This window comes from Tympanuchus pallidicinctus, unplaced genomic scaffold (assembly GCF_026119805.1).
Source record: "Tympanuchus pallidicinctus isolate F22 unplaced genomic scaffold, pur_lepc_1.0 scaffold85, whole genome shotgun sequence".
NCBI lineage: Eukaryota > Metazoa > Chordata > Aves > Galliformes > Phasianidae > Tympanuchus > Tympanuchus pallidicinctus.
The window spans coordinates 99,126-125,646 of NW_026294808.1; the positions used below are offsets into that span (position 1 = coordinate 99,126).

At 48.2% G+C, this 26,521-nt stretch overlaps 2 long non-coding RNA genes across 2 annotated transcripts; one reads left to right on the forward strand and one right to left on the reverse strand.

The window, feature by feature from the left end:
- Positions 1 to 13,438: 13,438 nt before the first annotated feature.
- LOC128074208 (uncharacterized) lies at positions 13,439 to 15,098 on the reverse strand. The gene is made up of 4 exons (XR_008203024.1): positions 15,007 to 15,098; positions 14,768 to 14,879; positions 14,483 to 14,673; positions 13,439 to 14,027 (listed from the first exon to the last, which is right to left on the reverse strand). It is a non-coding gene; the product is annotated as an uncharacterized LOC128074208 (long non-coding RNA).
- Positions 15,099 to 18,042: 2,944 nt separating this feature from the next.
- LOC128074202 (uncharacterized) lies at positions 18,043 to 20,237 on the forward strand. The gene is made up of 3 exons (XR_008203021.1): positions 18,043 to 19,666; positions 19,790 to 19,954; positions 20,069 to 20,237. It is a non-coding gene; the product is annotated as an uncharacterized LOC128074202 (long non-coding RNA).
- The last annotated feature ends 6,284 nt before the right edge of the window (positions 20,238 to 26,521 follow it).

The window sequence follows — 26,521 nt, forward strand, 5'->3', positions numbered from 1 at the left end:
TGCGTCAGCGGTCTTTGCGGGCTTTGCGGTCAGCAAGGACACAGAGCTCCTGGCCAAGCCCCCTGATGTTCTCGTCTTTGCCTGCGCTTCTCTGCCTGCTTCTCTTCATTGGCTCAACTGGACCACAGTTCTCTCCTCAGCGCTGTGGTGAGGCCTATCTACTTTTCAGACACACTCTCTCTCTCATTCTATTTTGCTGATACCATATTTAGTAAATTAGTTTGTTCCACCTGAGATCGTTGCCACTGTTTTCAATCATTTTGGGATCCCCTGTTTCCCTTTTGCGGACCCGTGGATCCCTCCGCCCCGCTGGTCATGGAACTGGGCCGAACCAGCCCATCAACCGCTGACATCGAGGCATCTCCACTTCAGAGCTGGATAGAGGGCATGGAGAGAAAGAAAAGGGAAGGGAGGGGAGAGGAGGAGAGGGGAATGGAGCCTGAAGAGTGGAGGATAGGCAATGTCACTCCGGTCTTCAAAAAGGGCAAGAAGGCAGATCCAGGCAGTTATAGGCCAGTTAGCCTCACCTCTGTCCCTGGAAAGGTGATGGAACAGCTGTGCTGGATGTCATCTCCAGACAGCTGGAAGAAAAGGAGATGATCAAGAGTAGTCAGCATGGGTTCACCAAGGGAAGGTCGTGCTCCACCAACCTGGTGGCCTTCTGTGATGTTGTCTCTGGCTGGGTGGATGGGGGGAGAGCTGTGGATGTAGCCTACCTTGATTTCAGCAAGGCTTTTGATGCTGTCCCCCACGACATCCAAAGCTGAGCAAGTGTGGGACAGACGAGTGGACAGTGAGGTGGGTTGAGGACTGGCTGACTGGCAGAGCGCAGAGGGTCGTCATTGGCGGTGCAGAGTCTGGCTGGAGACCTGTAACCAGCGGTGTCCCCCAGGGGTCGGTGCTGGGTCCGGTCTTGTTCAACATCTTCATCAATGACCTTGATGAGGGGATGGTGGCCACCCTCAGCAAGTTTGCTGATGACACGAAGTTGGGAGGATTGGCTGAAGGCCGTGCTGCCATTCAGCAAGACCTGGACAGGCTGGAGAGCTGGGCAGTAAAATAATGGATGAGGTTTAACAACAGCAATTGCAGAGTCTTGCATCTGGGGAGGAATAATTGCATGCACCGGTACAGGATGGGGGATGAGCTGCTGGAGGTGAGCTCTGCGGAGAGGGACCTGGGTGTCCTGGTGGACGACAGGTTGGCCATGAGCCAGCAGTGTGCCCTTGTGGCCAAGAGGGCCAATGGCATCCTGGGGTGCATTGCAAAGAGCGTGGCCAGCAGGTGGAGGGAGGTGATCCTCCCCCTCTGCTCTGCCCTGGTAAAGCCTCATCTGGAGCACTGCGTCCAGTTCTGGGCTCCCCAGTACAAAACAGACAGGGATCTCTTGGGAAGAGTCCAGCAGAGGGCCACCAAGATGGTGTCTCGCTCCAATTTATAGGAGGGAGAGGAGGTTCTTTTATTATCTATAAACCCGGTGTGAGATTAAGAAGCAACGGTTCAAATGTTGGTCCGACCAGTTTATTACAAATGTTACTTAAGGAAATGGGGAAGGGGAGGACGGACACTATTATGAATTAGGATAATGGGGGAAGGGAAGGAGGGCGATAGGAAAGATAGAAAAGAAGAGGCAAGGAGTCTTTATAGGAAGCAAGAGGGACATAGTCACCGCCATGGATCCAGCGTGGTTCATAGTTCAGTCTTTGATCTTCAGTAGCGGTGGGTGGTCAGGCAGAGTTGTCCTGTTGCCAACGACAATGACGACAACGGTGATGATGGCCCCTTTTCAATGGTTTCAAAGTGGTGAAGTCAGCTATCTTTGGAGTGACAGCTCAAATCCGAAGTGGTCGAGTCAGCTCTCCTTTGAGTGGCAGCTTCTGGCTCTGGGATCTCAGCAGAAACTCCTTTGTTCCCATCTTCCGGGCCTTGCCAGCAGATAAGAGGGAGCAGGGGTGCCCATCTGCATCCTGTTTCTCACAGAACACGATGGTATCGTTCCCCAATTTTCCCACACCTAGCTGGAGCTGTTTTGTCACAGGCCAGATCTTCCGCCAGTAAACACTCCTGAGCATTCTCATCTGCTCTTCTACAGAGCAAGCAGCTCTGGGGGAAGGGGCTTTCAAATGTTCCCAAAGCGATATCCATTGTCACATGGTTAGCACCCATTAGTTGCCTCCTCAACAAATCATTCAGAGTCTTATCACAAGAAATACCTCAGGAAGCAAGCTTTGAGCCAAAAAAAAAACAGAGAAGGATTCTCACACCACCCCGTGGCTCAAAGATTGCTTGAAATGAAGCATAAGTAACCCTCCATGGTGGTGAGGAAAAGAAAAGGGAGAAAATGGAAAGACAGCAAACAAGCAAGAGGGAAAGAGGAGGGGGAGAAGGGGAAGATAATTGTTACACAATTACTATGAAAGATTTCTTGGGCTTGGTTACAAATGTTGCCCTGATCTGTTGGACTTGTCCATCATCTGTTGAAGCGGTTACAAAATACATGGAAGATACAACACGTTGTATCAGTTGAATAAAACATGGAATCATACACGGTACAAACACAAGAGTTGCAACAACACACAGCAGATAAAATAGGATACGTTTGACCCATGGGCCACCTGGAAGCCAGGAAAAGAAATCTACGTCTAGGCCCTTCCAGGTTTAGACAGGAACATGGGCTATTTTCCGTATACCCTGGGCAATTTGTTTAACAACTTTACCATTATCATCAATCTTTAGACAACAATTAGAATCATTTGGTTTGCCACAGACACCACTTGGTGATACATCAGGAGTGGTGACACAAATGTTACATGATGAATAAAAGGTAGAAAGTGAAAAGAGACAACCATACATTTAACAATAACCAGTAATAATAAATAAATAGGTAAAACAAACTTAGGTATTTGTGTCAGCTGCTTTCCCCACTCAGGAACTCCCAGTGTAAGCCAGGATCCAGTTGGGAATTCTTCAGTAGAGGTTGTGGTGTTTATGAATAGCCATACAATATTACACTTCAGTTAATTTACTAAAAGATTAAAAGCATATCTAGTCTAATTTGACAATTCGTGGACTTGCCATGTAATGTTTTCCAAGATGATTTAGTGTTTCAAGAACTTTACACTTGAGCATTTGCAAAGCAATTCAAATGCTAAGAGATTTAAATATTAGTTTGGTAAGTTCAAGTATTGTTACAGTCCACAGAACTTTTCACAGGACAGTGTGTGCAGGACACCCCCACAGTACAAACCATCACGGAGGGGTAATCCCAGAAACACACACATCTCTTATTATAACTTAGGCACTTTCCAACAACCATGTTTTGGATGGAACTCCTGGACTGGTGTGACACTGAAAAGCATCAGTGCAAAAGGCTTTATGATAGATTTCTTTTGTGACCACATCTAATAGATATTAGATGAGTCCCTTGATTAATTTCCCAGTTTGTCAGAAATTTGGAAACACTGTGGAGGAGTTACATGCAAATCATAATCAGTTTGGTAAAAAGGGGTGAAAGAAGGAGTCAAAAGAAATGGTATCACTGTGCAGGGAGTACCAGTAAACCAGGATGACCTGTAAAAAACCCTGAACCCAGTTGTGAAGTTTAACAGATCCAAGGACTGATACCAATCACCACTCACACCCATAACAACACAAAACATAACACTATTGCAACCAAAAAAAAATGTAATCAAAAGGTACATTCAGTGTTCTAGCATGATCAAATCAGTATTTCTGTCACAAAACACAAATAGTTAAAATCAGCTATTAGCCTTTTTGTGTTCTGTCAAGGTCCCACGTGGATCTTCTGTGAAATAAAACAAGACACAAACTTGCCCTTTTTGGGCTTTGTTAATAGGGTTAAAAAATGAGGGAACAATACAGCAAGTGTTGATTCCATATTCCTTTTTCGGGGTCTTAGCCTTGCAAAGATATCTGTTAAGGGATCCTGTTAAGGTTAGGGGAAACTGGCCTCAGGCTAGCTGAGTCAATAGACACAGTCTGGCCAGGGAGGTAAAAGTATTTCCCTGGCTTATCAGCTACTGGATGGTGACTCACAGGGATAACTGGCAAGAGTGGTGAGGCCTTTAGCAAAAGGTGTTAAATCGACGATCTTGTTTCCCTTTGTTGTGAGCTTTCTCATGCATCCACCCTTCACCGCCCCCACCCCGCTCACTTAGGAGGGGCGAAGACATCAGTTTTCTAATGGCTTGGATAGCCGTTCAGGTTCCTTGGGAGAGACCCTAGGACCTGGGGTTTTGCTTTCCTTGAGATTCTGGATCTTTTGTTCTGGCCACCAGTTAACTAATTTCTCTAACATGACAGTGGGTAATCCATTCATCAAATCTCGTGGAACACCCTTTTGCCAGCCCAGCGTCCAGAAACAATTACGTTTATGATCTATATTTCTCCCACTTGGCTTTACTGAAGATGAAGCCCCTTTAAATCCGTTGTGAACTGGGTTGGATGGGAGAGGGGTCAGATTAACCACTGCACGCCTCACTCCCTTAGTCCCTCGTCTAACGGTGAGGGTAGTCACAGGACCGTACCTTCGGCCGTAGTTTATTAACTCTTGAGCGACCTCCCCCCATGTCCACACTTTGTATGCCGTCTGGAGATTGTTGGGGGTTATAGTTCCTTCTAACGCTGCCCGGGTTCTCTCTCCCTGAGACATAGCCTCTATTTTTCCTTGCAGTTGTATACCTATAGGTTTTAACGACTCTGGAAGCCCTCTAATTAAAGCAGTCATTTTCTCAGGATCAACAGGCATCATCATAGGTGATTCATGATGTGGCTGCAGCTTTCTATCATACATCATTTGGAGACAAGCAGCCTTTTGAACACTCTCTACTAACTGATCAACTGTTCCAGTAATGGCAAGAGGGTCTCCCCTTTCTAAAGGGTTGAGACCACCTGCCCAATAGGCAGCCCTTTGCGTTAAGGACCAGGGAGCACGATTGTTACCAGTTAAAAATACTCCTGGTCCTCAATAACCTTCTGCTTCCTTTTCTGTTAACCGAATCTGGTCGCCACCAGTGAGACTCACCCTCCATACATATTCTGTCTCAGATTCCTTTGGAGAGCGGCTAAAATCTTTTTTCAATTTCGCTAGTTCAGTGGCTGAGAAGGGAATTTCTTTAACATTCATTTGAGGATCTAGATCCTCACTGTTACCGAATGTGTATTCAGTTTTTATCAAAGGACGCAATGGGGCTATTGGAGTTTCTAATTTATCTAGCCTTTCCTTCATTCCTGGTAGCTCCACCAGAGGAAAAGTTTTTTCTCGAGGCAAACTGTGGGTGACGGTATGGCTGGCATGCTTACACGTTAGCAGTTCCTAAAAAAGCAATTTGCAACAAAGCCGAATTACGTTTCTCTCTTTCTAATTGTTCCTCGCGATTAACTATTTGATTCTGCAGAGTTTTTACCAATTCTTGTGTTACTTTAAACGATTCCTGCAGTGCTTGTATAGTTAGGGTTTCTGCCGAATGCTTTTCATCTCGGAACTCCACGGCTGCTTTTAAAGTAGCCCCGAGTACGGCACAAATAAACGCCTTTCCTTTTCCAGCTCGAGTACGAGCCTCATTCTGTAAGACACTAATGCGGTCTGAAACACTCTGCAAATTATGCCAATTCTGTCGTGCCCAATCCACACCTGATAAAGAGGGACGAGCACCATGCTTTTCTAAAAGGTCAAATAACACATCTTCACTTTTCATACTGGCAATACTGTTACTCATTTCTTAATACAATGAAGGATCTATACTAAGGGAGGAGGAGGTTCATGTATTCAAAAGCTCAGTTACTCCTTACCGCTCCTCCCAGGGAGATACACCACACCTAAACAAATGCAAATGCTCCAATCACTCCTGCCTTTCTTTGGGGGGAGCACAAAAAATGTGAAGCTAAAGCAACACTTTCTAGGTTTCAATAGAGTAAATAAAACTTCTTGGAGAGGCACACACGTTTAAGTTTATCACTTCAAGTTTCGCACTTCAGTCACCAAATAACCAGAGAGGTCTTCCCGAGGAGGCACACACGTATTAAACAAAATGCAAGTATTCAAAATACGTCCCCGAGAGGTACACAGATAAAAGGTAAAGTTTCAGAATATGGAGCGGTCTTCCTGGAGAAGGACTCACGTCTAAATTTTCAAAACTATCGCTCCTTGCAACTCCAGGAGGTGTACACAGAAGAAAAAAGTTTCAAACTATATCTGGAAGGACAACACTCTCACAGCGGGTATCCTGCAACGACTACGCCATTAAATAAATGTCTCACTCCAATTTATAGGAGGGAGAGGAGGTTCTTTTATTATCTATAAACCCGGTGTGAGATTAAGAAGCAACGGTTCAAATGTTGGTCCGACCAGTTTATTACAAATGTTACTTAGGGAAATGGGGAAGGGGAGGACGGACACTATTATGAATTAGGATAATGGGGGAAGGGAAGGAGGGCGATAGGAAAGATAGAAAAGAAGAGGCAAGGAGTCTTTATAGGAAGCAAGAGGGACATAGTCACCGCCATGGATCCAGCGTGGTTCATAGTTCAGTCTTTGATCTTCAGTAGCGGTGGGTGGTCAGGCAGAGTTGTCCTGTTGCCAACGACAATGACGACAACGGTGATGATGGCCCCTTTTCAATGGTTTCAAAGTGGTGAAGTCAGCTATCTTTGGAGTGACAGCTCAAATCCGAAGTGGTCGAGTCAGCTCTCCTTTGAGTGGCAGCTTCTGGCTCTGGGATCTCAGCAGAAACTCCTTTGTTCCCATCTTCCGGGCCTTGCCAGCAGATAAGAGGGAGCAGGGGTGCCCATCTGCATCCTGTTTCTCACAGAACACGATGGTATCGTTCCCCAATTTTCCCACACCTAGCTGGAGCTGTTTTGTCACAGGCCAGATCTTCCGCCAGTAAACACTCCTGAGCATTCTCATCTGCTCTTCTACAGAGCCAGCAGCTCTGGGGGAAGGGGCTTTCAAATGTTCCCAAAGCGATATCCATTGTCACACGGTTAGCACCCATTAGTTGCCTCCTCAACAAATCATTCAGAGTCTTATCACAAGAAATACCTCAGGAAGCAAGCTTTGAGCCAAAAAAAAAACAGAGAAGGATTCTCACAGATGGGGAGGGGCCTGGAGCATCTCTGCTATGGGGAAAGGCTGAGTGAACTGGGTCTGTTCAGCCTTGAGAAAAGAAGACTGAGGGGGGAGCTGATCCAGGTCTATAAATATCTAAGGTGTGGGGGGCAGAATGGCGAGGATGGACTCTTTTCAGTGGTGAGTGGAGACAGGAGGAGGGGAAATGGCTGGAAACTGCAGCATAGGAAGTTCCGCACCAATGTGTGCAAGAACTTCTTTACAGTGAGGTGAGGAGCACTGGAACAGGCTGCAGAGAGGTGGTGGAGTCTCCTGCTCTGGAGATGTTCAAGACCTGCCTGGATGCCGACCTGTGTGACTTGGTGTAGGGAACCTGCTTTGGCAGGGGGTTGGACTCGATGATCTCTGGAGTCCCTTCCAACCCCTACAATTCTGTGATTCTGTGTGATTCTGTGATCCCAGCTTCATCCCAGCTTCATCCCAGCACCATCCCAGCACACCCCAGTACATCCCAGCACATCCTAGCTCATCCCACACCATCCCAGCCCCATCCCAGCACATCCAAGCATCAAACCAGCATCATCCCAGCACATCTGACCACCATCCCAGCAGAACCCAGACATCCCATACTATTTTGCACGATCCCAGCATCATCCCAGCATGATTCCAGCACCTCCCAGCCCCATCACACAACATCTCACACCATGAAAGAACATCCCAGCACTTTCCCAGTACATACCAGCACCATCCCACAACACTCCAGCATGTCCAAGGATGATCCCAGCAAATCCCAGCACATCCCATCACATCTCATCCCAGCCGCTGCATCCCAGAACATCCCAACACATCGCCGCACATCCCAGCAACATCCCACCACATTCCCACACCATCATAACAAATCCCAGCCCCATCCCAGCACATCCCAGCACCATCACAGCACATCCCAGCCACATCCAAGAAACATCCCAGCGTGTCCCAGCCAATCCCAGCACCATGTAAGCACCATTCAAGCACATCCCACACCATTACAGAACATCCCAGAACCATCCCAGTACATCTCATCCCAGCAGCTGCATCACAGAACATTCCACCACTTCGCAGCACCATCCCACACCTTCCCAGCACAACCCAGCACCATCCCAGCTGCAGCCCACACCATCCCAGCACATCACAACACTATCCAAAAACATCCCAGCCCCATCCCAGCACAACCCAGCACGTCCCACACAATTCCACACCATCCCAGCCCCATCCCAGCACAACCCAGCACGTCCCAGCACCATCGCAGCACATGCCTACTGAATACCAGCACCATAGAAGGACATCCCAGCACATCCCAGAACATCCCAGCACCTGCATCTCATCCATGTATCTATCTAGAAACTCCGCTTCCCCAGTCCTTCAGTGAACAGACACAAAGACACCCACCCTGTGCTGCCTTCTCCTTCACCATTTTCTTCAGGACATGGCAGAGCCTCTGCGGATGTTCTCCAATTCTCCATGCCTCTTTCTGTCTCTCAGGACCTGAACAGAAAGCACAAAAATACATTTCAGACAAACAAAGGATTGAACCGAATGGTCTTTTTGGTGAAGTCAATAAAGACAACAGCCGCCCCTGGGACGCCTGTGGGGCTCCGGCACGGCAGGCAGCCAAGGATTTTTGCCCGGCCTTCCCTGCAGGCACTTCTGCACCCAAAGGCTGAGGAGAACTTTCCATCACACGCTGCCATCTACGCAGCTGCGGAGCAGAGTTATGCAAGTGGCAGAGCTGCCAGGTGGGCAGCTGGCTGGCACTCAGCAGCTTTCCCCATACTCTCTCCAGGTTGTGTGAAACAATCCTCAGAGACAGCATGGAAGAACATCTGGGTTTTCTTACTGGAGAGATCTGTGATGTTACAGAGACAAAGCCAACAGGACACTGGGAACTCGCAGCACCCAAGAAACAGGGACTACCCAGGCTTCTCGTGGAGTAGAAATCAGCAGGCAGTGAAAAGCTGAACCCTGCCTGAACGACCGCAGCCACATACGAGCAGAGAGCCACAGATGAAGGCTGGTGGCTCACCTCTGGCATCCAGCCCAGGCTCAGCAACAGGACTCCGCTTTGGTACTTCACCGAGAGGACCTGCAGGCACAGCTGTGATCAGACACAGGTGAGGACAGCTTCCACTGCACCTTGGCGCCTGGACTTTCTGCAGTGACCTTGGAGGACTGGTGGCAGGTTGGGGAAAGACATGGTCCAAACGGCAAACGTAGAGGTTCTCTCCTCCAAAGAGTGGCCAGGGCTGCTTTCCCACTGAAATGGGACAGTTAGCCAAGTAAAGAAATACTCAGGACTGTTCTGTGTACAGAACAGGGCCTTTAAGGCACAAAGAGACTTGAAAGACCTTTGGAGGTTCTTAAGTACCTGCATAAACTACAACACCACTAATTTCTCCTGCCTTCGAAGACACTCACAACTTACCTCTGGGTTTCCCCTGAGGCACAAAAGCAGTATCCACCCAATCCTCAGATAAGGAGCATCAGCGCCATCATCTAGAATCAAGAACAGGTGAGACACGTTCCCATGGCATGTCAAAATCTCCTTTTCCCCTGGTGACTGGGGAGGGGTCAGGTAAGGCGATGGGAGACTCGGGCAGTGATCGCCAAGGCTGCAGAGCGGCCAGGGCGACCTGGAGCCTGGCACTGGGCAGCTTTCCAAATGCTCTCTCCAGGCCACGTGCAACGCGCCGCTGGGACCGCTCGGAAGGACACACAGCCATCAGGGCTTTCGTACTGGCAAATCCCTGCTGCATCTCACACTAAAGCTTCTTCAGCCACATTTCCCCTTCAACCCTCCCCACCCCTCCCACTTTCCCCTCCTCTCCTCTCCCCTTCCCTTCCCTCCACTCCTCTCCCCTCCACTCCCCTTCCCCCTTGCCTTATGCCCAACTTACCTCTCCTGCTCTTCACGGAATTCGTCTGGATTCTCCTGCTTTTGGCTGCTACTCTTGCCTGGCTTTCCTTCGCAATGCTGTGCATTGCTCTCTCCATATTTCTTGCCAGCCATTCTTCTCTTAGCTCTTATTCTTCACTTTTTTACTTGGCTTTTTTTCGTTACCTTTTTTCCTTTTTTTTCCTTTTGTTTTTACAGACATCTGTACAACCACATTCTCGTATATCCTCCCCCAGCCCCCTATATCCCTCCCCACAGCTCTCCCCAGCCCCTGGAGCCCCTCCACAAACCTCCCCAAGAGCCGTCCCAAAGAAGCCGTGTGGTGAGCTGCAGCCATACATCTCAGTCTGGGGAGCTGGGAACTGGGGCCACAAGGACAGGAATGTTTCCCTATAGCACCGTGTCCCCCTAGAACCTCCTCACAGCCCTCTATTGCCCCAAATCCCCCAGACCCACCCCTGCAGCCCCGTGTACCCAATCCCCTGCCACAGCCCACTCCAGCCCCGTGTGCCTCCCTGCACCCCAACAGCCTTCTGCAGCCCCCTGCCCCCCCGCAGCTCTCCCCAGCTCCCCACAGCTTCCTCGCCCCCTCTATTTCCCCGTCAGCCCCCTGTATCTCTCCCAGAGCTCCCGGGAGCCCCATACCGATCCCACATCCACAGCCCGTCCCATATATATCCCACTTCCCCACACCCCATCCTGTCTCCACCCACATCCCCACATCCCAGCCCCGCTCCCAGCCCCTCACCCCACACGGAGGTGGCTGATGGCCGCGCACGCTTCCTTCCCTGTCCCGGAGCCGCTCTCCGTCCTTCCCGGATCCGGCGCCGCTGTCCTCAGCACCGCTCCCGTCGTGCCGCGGTTCCGCCTCGGTGCTGCCCGGACAGCTCCGGCGCGCAGCGGCTCTGGGACCGGCACCGTCTGAGGGGAGAGCCGGCTGCCAACGGCCATTCCCGCGCGCTGCGCCTCAGCCAATCGGAGCTGGCGGCGCTGCGGCTGACCAATGAGAGGCACGAACGGGCCGGAACTGGCCCTGACCAATGAGAGTCCGGGGGCGGGACGGAGCTGACGCTGACCAATCAGAGGCACGAACGGGCCGGAACTGGCCCTGACCAATGAGAGTCCGGGGGCGGGACGGAGCTGCGATGGTGGAGGGGCTCGGGGCGTTTTTCTGGCAGAAAACCCCCGCTTTAAGTGGAAAAACTGGGATTTCTGGGAGAAAATCCCAGATTTCAAGGGAACACCTGGGATTGCTGGCAGAAAAGCCTTTAATTCCTGTTTTTCCCCCCAAATCTCGGGTTTTCTCCCAGAAATCCCTGTTTTTTTCCCATTAAATGTGGCTTTTTCTCCCAGAAATCCCAGTTTTTCCCCTTAAATCTGGGATTTTCTCCCAGAAATCCCTGCTTTTCTCCTTAAATGTGGCTTTTTCTCCCCAAAATCCCTGTTTTTCCCCTTCAATCTGGGGTTTTCTGCCAGAAATCCCTGTTTCTCCCATTAAATGTGGCTTTTTCTCCCAGTAATCCCTGTTTTTCCACTTAAAACTTGGGGTTTTCACCAAGAAATGCCTGTTTTAATCCTTAAATCAGGGGTTTTCTCCAGAAATCCCGGTTTTTATCCTTAAATGTGGATTTTTCTCCCAGAAATCTTTGTTCTTCCCCTTAAATCTGGGATTTTCTCCCATAAATCCCTGGTTTACCCCTTAAATGTGGCTTTTTCTCCCAGAACAATACCTCATTATGGACTCACAATACCCCATTATGACGTAGCAATGCCCCATTATGACCTCACAGTACCCCATTGTGACGTCACAATTCCGGGTCGTCACAAATACGGGTTGACCTGATGCTCATGTACTCCAATAGAGCTCTATGGGTTGACCAGATGTCTGTTCTCTCCCGTAGAGCTCTATGGGTTGACCTGATGGCCGTGCGCTCCCTTAGAGCTTTACGGGTTGACCTGATGGCCGTTAGCACCCTTCGAGTTTTAGGGGTTGACCTGATGGCTGTACGCTCCCATAGTGCTCTAAGGGTTGACCTGACGGCGCTCCTGTAGTGCTCTGCTCTAAGGGTTGACCTGATTGCAGTTCGCTCTAATAGAGTATTACGGGTTGACCTGATGGCCGTGCGCTCCCATAGTTTCTACTTCTCCTCCAGACAGGCACCTGGAATTTGAGCATCAGCAGCCAAACCCCCAGTGCATTACATGTTATGTGTGGAATGCTGATAACCCAAAGCATAAAACCATGACATTCCCCCCCTTATTCTACATCACTACATCATGCTTAATACATGCAAACAAAATAGGAGTCGTCCCTGGACTCGTTAAGGAAAAGGGGGACAGAAAACAAAGGGGAAACCACTGGGTACCAACGTGACAGCTTTGTACGGGGGGGAGGGGTGGGGAAGTTTGGTGGGAAAGAAAACACTGGTGAATTCTGTTTCTCTCCACCTCAGTAAGGCTTTCCTCTCTCTCTCTCACGACAGCCTCATAGGCAAGTTGATGACATACCAGCTAAAAAAGAGGGCTACGAGGTGGGCACAAAACTACCCCAAGGGCCAGACAGAGAGGGCTGCGAGAACTGGCAAAAAGCTCAGCTGGAAGCCAGTCAATAGAAAGGTGCCTTGGCCTCTACCCAGCACCAGTAACGTTCCACCACTCCATCGGGGACCTGGCAGCACAGTCTGCAGATGATGCAGAGGTACAAGGAGCTGTTTAAACAGCAGATCATCGTGCAGTAATTCAAACGCAGAAACTCCAAGGAGCGACAGGAAAACACTTGGCAAAGCAGTCGCCCCTCATGGCTCAGCAAAGCGCCCTCGCAGCACCCTGGCACAACACGCGGCACTGCCGTAACGCGCTTGAAGCCAGTGGAGCTGCAGCAGCGCAGCACGGCTCAGTGTCCTCCAAGCTGGAGGCTGAGCTCTGCTCCGAGGCACATTCATCTGCCGCCCACCCGCTGCCCTCTCCTCCTCCCCGCTCCCAGCGCTACTCTTCACGCCGTCCCACCCACACCTCAACTCCTCGTGCCTCATCGGGAGGCTGATGTGCAGGCCACGGCTGCCCACATGCAGCTGGGCTTCCCGGGGCAAACAGCAACCCTCAGCACAGCCCAAGGCTGAGAAAGCCACCAGGAAGAGAGGCAAGCTCAAGGGGCTGAGTGCAGGGACGCCTTTCTTCCTCCCGGGCCGCTTCCCCTCCTTTGTGCTTTTGCTAGCGGTCCTTGGAGAGCAAAGGGATGCTCACAGCCTGTGGCCAGCAGTTACAGGTGGGCTGAAAGGCCACCCGTTGGGAAGACCAACAAGGAAACAGGGGAAAACCAGCAGAATTTCAGGGGAGAGCCGACAGGTTCATGGCCCCACAACTGCAAGTCCAAGCACGGGACCTTTTGACCAGCTACAGAAAGAGGCAGCACCGTGTTTAAAAAGTTGGTTTCGCTTTTATTCAATACAAAAGGCTCTGGGTTGTATTTATCAACACAGCCCAGAATGAAACCCCAGCGTTCAGGGTTTCTGCTTAGCAATGAGTAATTCAGCCTCCAGGCAGACACGAGGAGAAGCCTGACCCTGTGGCTACATCAGGTCCTCTCCCTCCAGGCCCGTCTAGCCGTACTTCAATCTCATACTAGACCGGCCCTGGCCCTGAAGAGACACAGCCAGAAGGAACACAGCCTCTCCATCTCTTGCCATAGATGAAGACCTGCCTCTGGCAAGCCCTCTTTGCTTGGAATGCAGCACAAGCCCTTCCCTTCCAGGTGCCTCAGTTCCGCTGCACTGTCCGTGACAGGGAAAGCACGGCCATGCCAGAAAACCAGGTGACTCAGTCCGCTGCCTTTGGTGCCACCTCCGAGGAAGCATTCCAGCTGATTCGAGCGTCCTGTGGGCCTTCTCGCTCAAGCCCTTCTCAGTTCTTTTTGCTCTCCTTCTGGGCTTTCTTCTGCAGCCGAGCAGCACTTGCCTTGGCTTTCTTCACTGTCTTGCCAGACCGAGTCCCAAGACTGTGCCAGTCCTACAAGAATCAAGGCAGAAACGGTCAGTGAAGCTTCACAGCTAACAAGCGGCTGACAGCTCGCGTGGGGAGATCAAGCCACCGCCCGGGCAGCTTTGGCTGCCAGCACTGGAAACCGCCTTCCTGCCATCAGGGCACGCCAGAAACTCCACCTCTATCTCCTGCCCAGAAGTCCCACACAAACCAGAACTCAAAGCCATCTCCTGCAAGGCAGCGCCTGCACAGGGCTTGGACACTGCCTGGCAGCACACACAGCACAGCAGCAGCAGCAGCAGATGAGCAGCACCCCAAGGCTCCTGGCGTGCATCAGGAACACGCGCACACGGAAGGAAGGGCAGGACAAACGACGGCACGCTCAGCAGTGCCGGGCACAGCACCGTAGGCCACAGCTACAGATTGTTCCCTCCCTGCCCATTGCCCGTGCCTTGCTATCAGCCTCAGAGAGCACGACTTACTGGCTTATGGCACCTGGAAACTGGCACAACTGCAGCTCACGCAGAGCAGCTGCCAAGTGGCTCCACAGAAGAGATGGTGGCACAGCACGTTCTCCGCCAGCGTGGGCTCGGGGATCTCAGCTGGGAGAAATGCCCACAGCAGCCACACAGCAGGCAGCCTGCTGCTCTCCTACTCTCAAGGAGGCTGCTTTCTACAAGAGGGGAGAAGGAGTCGTTATTCTCTCATGCACACTGCTGTTACAGGCTGACTTAGAGCTGTTCTGAACATCTCCTTGCTCTACTGACCCAATGACAACGAAGGACACAAAACCTGCAGCTGTGCCATGTCTTCCACCTGCCAAGGAAAAGATTCCTCAAGCTTGAGCATTGCTCCACTTGCAGGCGAGGGGAGCAGGAGCTGAAAAGTACAGGAGGACACAAAAGAAGGGAAAAGCTTAACAGAAAGCAGACCTGCTGCAGACAGTGCCACCAGCTGTGTTTGAACAGCAGTGCCTTAGCGCATGCTCACAGTAAGGCACACCTACCTTGCAAGGGCCGCTCAGGAAGGTTGTGACCCATTGCTCCATTGCTCCCCTGAGTCCCAACTCCATTTCTCAGCCACTCACATGCCTCGATGTTCTGCAACAGAAAAGTCACAAGACAGAAATTCAATTCATTGCAGATGCCATCAAACCTCCCTTCTCAGGGCAGTCGCACTCATTTCTCTGCAGGATAAATTAGGGGAGGGCTTACCGAGTGAGCAGCATTTACTGCCAGCTGGCAGCAGCAACCTATGCCTAACTCTACACTCCTAACAGTAACCTATGCCTAACTCTAAGCTCCTAACAGTAACCTATGCCTAACTCTACACTCCTAACAGTAACCTATGCCTAACGCTAAAACTGAACTCAACACTAAAACTAAGCTAACACTAAAATCAACAACAAAGTCCAGAACAAAGCCTAACTCCTACGGGGGGAAGATGGAACTGGGGGCCCGCAGAACCGCAGAGGAGCAACAAGGTGGAGGAGGAGCAGATGTTAGCAATGCCACCCAGCTAATGCCGGGGGCGGGGGCCGCGCAGAGGGTAAGGGGCCGAGCGCCCGGACCAGCGATGGCGGAGCTGTGAGCGCGCCAACACAGGGCCTGGCACGGTGGTGTGGTGCCAGGCCAGCTGTGCCGCAGGCGGATCCACCTCCATGGGTTCCTCTGGAGGCGGATCCACCTCCATGGGCTCCTCTGGAGGCGGATCCACCTCCATGGGCTCCCCATGGTCGCTCACAGCGCTGGCCCGGGCGCGATGGAACCGGGCTCCCTTCCTCCTCTCCCTCCTCTGCCTGATGGTCATGGTGGGCCCCCTCCTCCTCTTTGGTTCTGGGGCCCCCAGCTCCCTCTTCCCATTTAAAACCGCTCTCTCCTCCTCCGCTCTCGCTCTCTTCGTGCTGGACATGGCTGCCACCTGCCCAGCACTCTCAGAGACGAGTGCGCCGGGTGGGGCGGCAGTGACCAAGGTGACGGCTGTGACATGGGGAAGGTTCCACAATGGCACCTGTGCTGCTGGGAGCGGCGTTCCGCACGGGATGAGGAGGGGGCTGCAGGGCACGGGACGGCGGCGAGAAGGCGCTCCCTGTGCCCAGCGGGCAGCCCTTCTCTGCGGCCAGCAACAGGGCACAGAGGAGCCGGCCCCAAGGAAAGGGCCCGCAGCCTCCTTCGCCCTCTGCACATCACATACAGGCGGTGCAGCACCAGGGCACTGACGTTGCATTTCCTGAACATGCAGCGTTTGGGACGCTGCCTTACTCCTGTGTTTGCATCAAATGCAACACGGAGGGAAACGCGCAGTGATTTCCCATTTCTAATGAAATAAAAGTGGTGAAGCAACAACTGATGTTTTCAGAATTGCTGTCACGGTTATCCTGTAGGCACGGGAATCCAAGCCTCCACCACCTGCTGCTTTAACTGCAGCCACATTTAACTCACCTATTGTGCCACTCACATTGGGCAGCTCTGCTTTCCCTCACTCAGAGTGCAGAAACATTTCTATTTCTTAAAGTTAAGATATTATTTATAATAAGATTCAATTTATTATAAGGTATTATTTCATATCTTTGAGGCAACAGACCAATCGTTGGACAAATTCCACATGGGTATGAAACGTCTGTGCCCACATTGCTCTCAGGAGGTGCAGTGTATGAACATTTAAAGCCACACAGCAGATTCACGCTTCCTCTGACGCCAGACGTGTCAGAAGAACAGAAAAATCTTTACTTGGTGTTTCTCTCCTCGTTGGAAACCTATTTCAGAATTTGTAAGTCACAAAAGTAAACGTGCAAAAGGTGGTGGTTTGAAGTCGGGCACACATGTAGCCACGTTTTCTACTGCACACACAAAAGGCAGCTTAGCTGCACTCTGTAAAAATGCTGCAGTCCAAGAACTGCTATCAGCTGCACAGCTTTGACATTACAAAGAAAAGTTATTCACCAAACAACTTGTCTGCATTCTCTGAACATTGGATGATTGTAAAGAAAAAGCCACCTGCTTGCACTGATGGATTTCTCATTTATTATTTGCAACAGCTTCAGAGGCAGCATGCGTAACAGTGCCAAGAAGAGATGTGACACAACGTGGAAAAATTAAGGCTGTGGAAGGGAGAATACATGCCCTCTGTAAACGCTGTCAGATTTTTTTTCCATGCAGGCCATTTGGGATGCAGTAGTAAGAACTGTACTCAAGTCTTATTACTAAGCTACACTGCCTTTATCTTTTCAATTACTGCAGCCTGGTTTTCCATCCAGCCTCAGTATCTATCAACTGGGGGGGCCTCTTCAAACCTCACAGAGATGGGAACATGCCTCGGTCATCCTGATGCCCTGCAAAGTATCATCACACCTACGGGGCCTAGAGGGAGGATTCCTTCGTACATGGAAGGGTTTGGGCTGGAAAGGACCTTTAAGATCACCTAGTGCCAACTCCCCTGCTATAAGCAGGGACACCTTCTGCTAGACCAGATTGCTCAAAGCCCCATCCAGTCTGACCTGGAATGCTTCCAGGGAGGAGGAAGCATCCACAACCTCTCTGGGCAACCTCTTTCAGTGTGTCACCACCATCACAGTAAAGAATTTTCTTCCTAATATCGAGTCTAAGATTCATTCTAGTTTCTTCTTGCACCAGCAGCCAGGAAAAGTTGCCCCAGAATTTCCAACAACTCTACACATACACGTACACACAAACACATCATCTCAAATCCATGTACAGATCTGATGTGAAACTCACCAGTGAGCAAGATGTGCCCTGCAGCACCTACCCATGGGCATACACACGCTCTCTTGGATCCTTAAGATTGGGCCTAGGCTTTGGGTGCACCCAGGTGCCCTGCCTGGGATCTGAGTTATTGCCCTTGTGGCAGCCACGACTCTGGGTCTCTGCAGAGCCTGCTGTCTTCCTCCTCCTGCAGCCATCCCCACCTTGGCCAGCAAAGCATGCAGACATTCAGCCCAAAGACACACAAGAGTGAGTGTTGTCTGAAACACCATTATCTACATTTTCAAGTTCTGAGATCCTAAGCTTGCTGTGGAGAGCCTGGAAGCTCTGAGCTCTCTCACTCGACCCCACATTGTGGATGTTGAAGTTGGAATTATCAGTCAGAGTCTTAGTTTTGATGTCATCTACCCGCAAAGCCTTTGACGTGGTCCCTCCCCACATCCTTCTCTCTAAATTGGAGAGGTGTGGATTTGAAGGATGGACTGTTCAGTGGATTAAGAATTGGTTGGCTGGTCCCAGCAAAGGGTTGTGATCAATGGTTTGTGTCCGGGTGGAGGCCGCTCACAAGCGGTGTCCCTCAGGGGTCGGTCCTGGGACCGGTGCTCTTCAACATCTTCATCAGTGACAGACGATGGCATCAAGGGCACCTCAGCAAGTTTGCAGATGGCACCAGGCTGAGCGGTGCAGTTGATACATTGGAAGGAAGGGAAGCCATCCAGAGGGAGCTGGACAGGCTGGAGAAGTGGGCCCATGAAAACATGATGAGGTTCAATAAGGCCAAGTGCAGGGTGCTACACTGGGTCGGGGCAATGCCAGGTATTTATACAAACTGGGGGAAGATCTCCTGGAGAGCAGCCCTGCAGAGAAGGACTTGGGGGTCCTGGTGGACGAGAAGCTGGACATGAGCCAGCAGCGTGATTGCGGCCTGGAAGGCCAGCTGTGTTCTGGGCTGCATTAAAGAAGGGGCAGCCAGCAGGAGAGGGAGGTGATCGTCCTCCAATTAGAAACTGGGCGATAGAAACTAGGCGTGCGTGTGAAGAGAGTGAAGGTGGGCACTGATGCTGGTATCCAGGAGGTCCCCTGTTCTGCTACTGAGCTGGCCAAATTCCAGAAGGATTTTGGTCACACTCGTAGGAAATCAGAGACAGAGTATGAATGGAAAATGCCACTAACGGGGAGAACAGATGCTGTTAACTGAAAAGGAATCCGAGGGGTTTTGGGGACCCAGAATATCTTTCACCCTGGCAACCACTGTGCCCTGTGGTCCCTTACTCAAAGAGCTGCTTGCTGGGATGGCTTCTCCCCAGGACAACTGGCGTTGGTTGGTTTGCTGCACATTGGTCCTGTGTCCTTAACCACTTCTTTGCACACAGCTTTCCAGAGCTGTGTCATTAAAAATAAACCTGTGATCCACAGACGTTTCATCTGTGATGCTTTTGAAGTTGTGTTACAATGAATTTCACATGGTTCCTGTGTTCTACTGGGGAACCTAACTTTAATTTCATGCCTCTTTTCCTAGAGAAGCACAGCACAGCTGGTGCACCATCTCAACTCTTGCTTTCAACCCCCAGGTTCCAGCAGGTCTGACTCCCAGCTCAGCACATCTCCTGGCTGCTCCTCCTGGAAATGGGCTCTGGCCACCAGCAGCAGCAGGGGAACTTGTCTGTGCCCAGCTGTCACTCAGGCTGCTGCCTCTTATTCATCTCTTGCTCGTCCATTCATCTTGTGTGAAAAGAAAATTCTCCATCGCTCTGCTCCGTTCTGTTTGCAAGCAAGGCAAATTTTTCTATTTTATTCTTTTGTTTGTAGGTTTGTTGCTGTTACGTTCAAGTGATGCCCTCCTCCCCAGAGCTGGATCAGCCCAGAACTGTTTCCCACTCCTGCACTTCTCTGTTTAACGCACTATACTGCACTTGGTGAATGACCAGATTTTATGCTTTCCAGGTGATTGTGAAGCAATCGCCGTTGTGTCTTGATTTCTCTAGAGACTTATTTCTGCCTAGGGCAGCACACACTGCTAACCTACAGCAGCTATCACTTCTATTTCTGCACTGAATGAACACTCAGAGTATTTAGGGCCCCGATGTCCCGATCCTCTGGGCTATGGATGCTGTGGCCGTGGAAGTGAGACAGAGTAACTGAAGATGGAGGAGCGTTTCATGAGAGCAAACTGATCAATTGTGTACCTGCAGCTTGTCTCTCCAGCTCACAACCTTTCACGAATAATGGAAGGTGTGCAAGATGAATGGCACGTTTGTCCCAGTCCTCCTCCTCCTCTTCCTCCCCTCGCCCCTTGTTCCACCCCTCCCCTACCTCACACCTGGATGCATCTGTCCCTGCCTCCAGGAGACAAAGCTGCTGTGGGCGCCATCCTGCTCGAACTGCAGGGGACTTGTTTGCACGGTGCTCTGCTTACTGATGCCCTAGCACCAGGAGAACACAAAGTAAGTCACAGTCTCGTTAAGCTCCTGCTTAATGAACGTGTTGAAGTACCTTTCTGACTGGAGGAAGAAACACTGAACAATGTTGCTATGATGGTAAGGTAAGTGGATGAGGCGGTGGGTGTAGATGCAGTTTGCAGGAGTGGGCAGGCAGAGCACAAGCAGCCATTCCACTGTACAAAAGCTCAAATAGGATTTTATTGTCAGTTTGCAAAACAGATTTAAAAGATCTTTATTTGAAACAGTCACAGGTGATGACTCACCATTGGATAAGCCAATTCCTGTCTACAAAAAGTAGTTAGCCTAGCTAACATTTCTGAAAGCAGCGCAAAAGAGCGCGGAGATGTTTTTCTATCTGCTGCAATGAGTAGAGCTGGCTCTGCTGTGTCCTCTGGCAGCAGAATGTTTGCTGCAGATCGGAGGCTGCAGGCAACCCGTGGGGCTGAAGCCAACTGCTTTGTGAGAGCAAAGCTTTGTTGCCATTCAGGGGGAGGAATTGGAGGTAATGTGGTCTCAGTCCATGCCTAGAATCAGAGAATACAAAGTGGGGGGTAGTTTTAAACCAAACGCACAGACACTTGATCAGATAGCCACTTTTCAAGCATTCCTCTCTCAGATCTGCACCCCCTGATTTCAGCTCCGATGCTGTCTTTGCATGCAGCTGCCTCCAGCAACATTTCAGACACACCTGTGTTACTCTTGCATGATGTCTTCACTCTGACCCATCAGCACCACGTGGGGAAAACCACAGCACTTCCCAAAGACTTCCTCCTATAAATCGACAGGAAGACTTCATAATTAACATAATTCTAGCAAAGCTGAAATCAATGCAAAGGGGACTGTGCTTCGTAGCACAGTGTGCTCAGAAGCAGTTAACAGAAATTTTGCTGAGAGAAAATGCTTAGAAAGTAATGGAAGTACCACTCCATGCACAGACAGGACTTCTGCCCAGCCACAGGCCATAAATACAGAGCAGAGCAAAGCAGCATGCAGCCATCGGAAATACGGCCTGCAGGAGGCAGAGGCTCACGTGTGCCAGAGAGCATCAAGCTGCTCCATCCTGGTGGGTGTGTGCTGAAGCACCATTGTGCAAGGCCAGCATCTGCCGTGCGCTCAAGCAAGGCACGCATCTACACTGCTGGGCACTGCTGGTCCTAATAGCCCAGGGCTCAAAAGTTCTCGTGAGCTGTCAGAAAAGCAGGCCCAGCGTGGAGCTGGGTGGCTCTTCTGGAACAAAGCTCTGCCTCTCTGTAGCTAACAACAAGCACAGGAGTCCCAGCTGTATCCCGAGCGCGGCTTTGGAGCAAAAACAAACTGGACTCTCCTTTCTGGTGCTGCTCTGGCATTCCGTTTGCTGTGTATAAGGAGAAGATCCAGAGCAGATTCCCTCTCTTAGTCAGGGATGGGGGAACATACCTCTGGAAAGAAGATGCGGTGGTAGGGGTGCTGATTGTGGAGGCAAACAACATCCAGGGTTGGTGCAGATGGCTGAGCAGGCCCATGGAGTTGTTCCAGGCACGAGGAAGCCGGGAGTTCACCATGAACGAGTCCATTTGTGCTGCCAAAGCAGGCAGCTCTTTCTAGGAAGGGCTGATGAAAGATGCTTCTGGGACAGAGCTGGGGGTCTGAGGAGAGCAGAGTGACCTGGGGAAGGGCACAGCTGAACAACCCTGCTTTCTACGTGTGTGCTTAACAAGATTTATGGGTAAGATGAAATGGAATGGAGCAGATAGATAGATAGATAGATAGGTGCACACAAAACAGTTGCTGGATTGAATATTTTAGGTCTTCTCTACAGTGAAAGAATTGAGTCAGATGGGGGGACACGTTTTGAAAGTTCCCTTGCAAATATTTGGGCCAAAGATCTTGGCATCCAGAGGGCTTATCTCACATTCCCTTGCATGCACCAGCTGCTGGTAAGATCCAACGGTGCTGTTGAAACGATGTTGAAGGCAATGCGGGGAAGAACATTAAAGCAGTGGGAAAAGCATTTGGCAGAAGCCACCTGCTTGGCCAGCGCTCAAGGATCGATGAGCCTAGACCGTTGTAGTGGAAATGCTGATTCCACGAGGTATCTGACTGTGAAGGCTGTATGGGAGCTGCTGAATCACAGCCTGAACCTCTGGTCGATCACCTGAGGCGAGCGCTGATCAGCCCTGGGAGCACAGTGAAGGCAATGCGCTGTGCTGCTGGGAGGGACGGAGCCTGGCTGCGCCTCTCCTGGACCCCATTGCAGAGCTGGCTGCCAGCGGGGAAGAGTCTCTTTAAAGATCCCTCCTGTGCAGTGTTGCAGTGAGCCCAGGATAAGGGAGAGCCCTTTATCTATTATTTTGGTGTCATAACCTGCTTCGCCAAACTCCCTTGTGTATTTCCAAATTACAGCACCTGTATCATCACTGATTATACAGAAAACTAAAGAGATCACATAAGAACGTAACTCACAGAAAGCATTCCAGCCCACTGCCCGATCACAACATTGTTTATTGGAAGAGTCACACAAAAACATTTACTGAAATATTATGAAAATACTATAGTATAATACATATAAATATATTTCATTAAGGCATATGAAAATAAACATATTTATTTACATTTAAATAAGGCATATGGAAAAAATTAATATATCTATTTATATTTAACTAAGGTATATACCTTCAAATTAACATAGATCCTATGGAATTTAAGACATATGCCTTCAGAATTAACTTAGTTGCAATGCAATTAAAGGCATCTGCCTGCAGAATTAACTTAGATGCAATGCAATTAAAGGCATATGCCTACATAATTAACTTAGTTGCAATGCAATTAAAGGCATATGCCTGCAGAATTAACATAGATGCATTGTAATTAAAGGCATATACCTGCAGAATTAACTTAGATGCTATGGAATTAAATGCATATGCCTTCAGAATTAACTTAGATGCTATGGAATTAAAGGCATATGCCTTCAGAATTAACTTAGATGCAATGCAATTAAAGGCATATGCCTTCAGAATTAACTTAGATGCTATGGAATTAAAGACATATGCCTACAGAATTAACTTAGATGCAATGGATTTAAACGCATATGCCTGAAGAATTACCTTAGATGCTATGGAATTAAAGACATATGCCTGCAGAATAAACTTAGATGCAATGGAATTAAAGGCATATGCCTTCAGAATTAACTTAGATGCTATGGAACTAAAGGCATATGCCTGCAGAATTAACTTAGATTCTATGGAATTAAAGGTATATGCCTGCAGAATTAACTTAGATGCAATGCAATTAAAGGCATATGCCTGCAGAATTAACTTAGATGCTATGGAATTAAAGGCATATGCCTTCAGAATTAACTTAGATGCAATGCAATTAAAGGCATATGCCTGCAGAATTAACTTAGATGCAATGCAATTAAAGGCATATGCCTGCAGAATTAACTTAGATGCTATGCAATTAAAGGCATATGCCTGCAGAATGAACTTAGATGCAATGCAATTAAAGGCATATGCCTGCAGAATTAACTTAGATGCTGTGGAATTAAAGGCATATGCCTGCAGAATTAACTTAGATGCAATGCAATTAAAGGCATATGCCTTCAGAATTAACTTAGATGCTATGGAATTAAAGGCATATGCCCTTCAGAATTAACTTAGATGCAATGCAATTAAAGGCATATGCCTGCAGAATTAACTTAGATGCAATGCAATTAAAGGCATATGCCTGCATAATGAACTTAGATGCTATGCAATTAAAGGCATATGCCTTCAGAATTAACTTAGATGCAATGCAATTAAAGGCATATGCCTTCAGAATTAACTTAGATGCTATGGAATTAAAGGCATATGCCTGCAGAATTAACTTAGATGCAATGCAATTAAAGGCATATGCCTTCAGAATTAACTTAGATGCTATGGAATTAAAGGCATATGCCTTCAGAATTAACTTAGATGCAATGCAATTAAAGGCATATGCCTTCAGAATTAACTTAGATGCTATGGAATTAAAGGCATATGCCTGCAGAATTAACTTAGATGCAATGCAATTAAAGGCATATGCCTTCAGAATTAACTTAGATGCAATGCAATTAAAGGCATATGCCTGCAGAATTAACTTAGATGCAATGCAATTAAAGGCATATGCCTGCAGAATTAACTTAGATGCTATGGAATTAAAGGCATATGCCTGCAGAATTAACTTAGATGCTATGGAATTAAAGGCATATGCCTTGCAGAATTAACTTAGATGCTATGGAATTAAAGGCATATGCCTGCAGAATTAACTTAGATGCTATGCAATTAAAGGCATATGCCTGCAGAATTAACTTAGATGCTATGCAATTAAAGGCATATGCCTTCAGAATTAACTTAGATGCTATGGAATTAAAGGCATATGCCTGCAGAATTAACTTAGATGCAATGCAATTAAAGGCATATGCCTTCAGAATTAACTTAGATGCAATGCAATTAAAGGCATATGCCTTCAGAATTAACTTAGATGCTATGGAATTAAAGGCATATGCCTTCAGAATTAACTTAGATGCTATGGAATTAAAGGCATATGCCTGCAGAATTAACTTAGATGCAATGCAATTAAAGGCATATGCCTTCAGAATTAACTTAGATGCAATGCAATTAAAGGCATATGCCTTCAGAATTACCTTAGATGCAATGCAATTAAAGGCATATGCCTGCAGAATTAACTTAGATGCAATGCAATTAAAGGCATATGCCTTCAGAATTAACTTAGATGCAATGCAATTAAAGGCATATGCCTTCAGAATTAACTTAGATGCTATGGAATTAAAGGCATATGCCTGCAGAATTAACTTAGATGCAATGGAATTAAAGGCATATGCCTTCAGAATTAACTTAGATGCTATGGAATTAAAGGCATATGCCTGCAGAATTAACTTAGATGCAATGCAATTAAAGGCATATGCCTTCAGAATTAACTTAGATGCTATGGAATTAAAGGCATATGCCTGCAGAATTAACTTAGATGCAATGCAATTAAAGGCATATGCCTTCAGAATTAACTTAGATGCAATGCAATTAAAGGCATATGCCTTCAGAATTAACTTAGATGCTATGCAATTAAAGGCATATGCCTTCAGAATTAACTTAGATGCAATGGAATTAAAGGCATATGCCTGCAGAATTAACTTAGATGCTATGCAATTAAAGGCATATGCCTTCAGAATTAACTTAGATGCAATGCAATTAAAGGCATATGCCTTCAGAATTAACTTAGATGCAATGCAATTAAAGGCATATGCCTTGAGAATTAACTTAGATGCTATGCAATTAAAGGCATATGCCTTCAGAATTAACTTAGATGCTATGGAATTAAAGGCATATGCCTTCAGAATTAACTTAGATGCAATGCAATTAAAGGCATATGCCTTCAGAATTAACTTAGATGCAATGCAATTAAAGGCATATGCCTTCAGAATTAACTTAGGTGCTATGGAATTAAAGGCATATGCCTTGCAGAATTAACTTAGATGCTATGCAATTAAAGGCATATGCCTTCAGAATTAACTTAGATGCTATGGAATTAAAGGCATATGCCTTCAGAATTAACTTAGATGCTATTGCAATTAAAGGCATATGCCTGCATAATGAACTTAGATGCAATGTAATTAAAGGCATATGCCTTCAGAATTAACTTAGATGCTACGGAATTAAAGGCATATGCCTGCAGAATTCACATAAATGCAATGCAATTAAAGGCATATGCCTGCAGAATTAACTTAGATGCAATGCAATTAAAGGCATATGCCTGCATAATTAACTTAGATGCTATGCAATTAAAGGCATATGCCTGCAGAATTAACTTAGATGCTATGCAATAAAAGGCATATGCCTTCAGAATTAACTTAGATGCTATGGAATTAAAGGCATATGCCTTCAGAATTAACTTAGATGCTATGCAATTAAAGGCATATGCCTGCAGAATTAACTTAGATGCAATGCAATTAAAGGCATTTGCCCTCAGAATTAACATAGATGCAGTGCAATTAAAGGCATATGCCTTCAGAATTAACTTAGATGCACTGCAATTAAAGGCATATGCCTGCATAATGAACTTAGATGCTATGCAATTAAAGGCATATGCCTTCAGAATTAACTTAGATGCAATGCAATTAAAGGCATATGCCTTCAGAATTAACTTAGATGCAATGCAATTAAAGGCATATGCCTGCAGAATTAACTTAGATGCAATGCAATTAAAGGCATATGCCTTCAGAATTAACTTAGATGCAATGCAATTAAAGGCATATGCCTTCAGAATTAACTTAGATGCTATGGAATTAAAGGCATATGCCTGCAGAATTAACTTAGATGCTATGGAATTAAAGGCATATGCCTGCAGA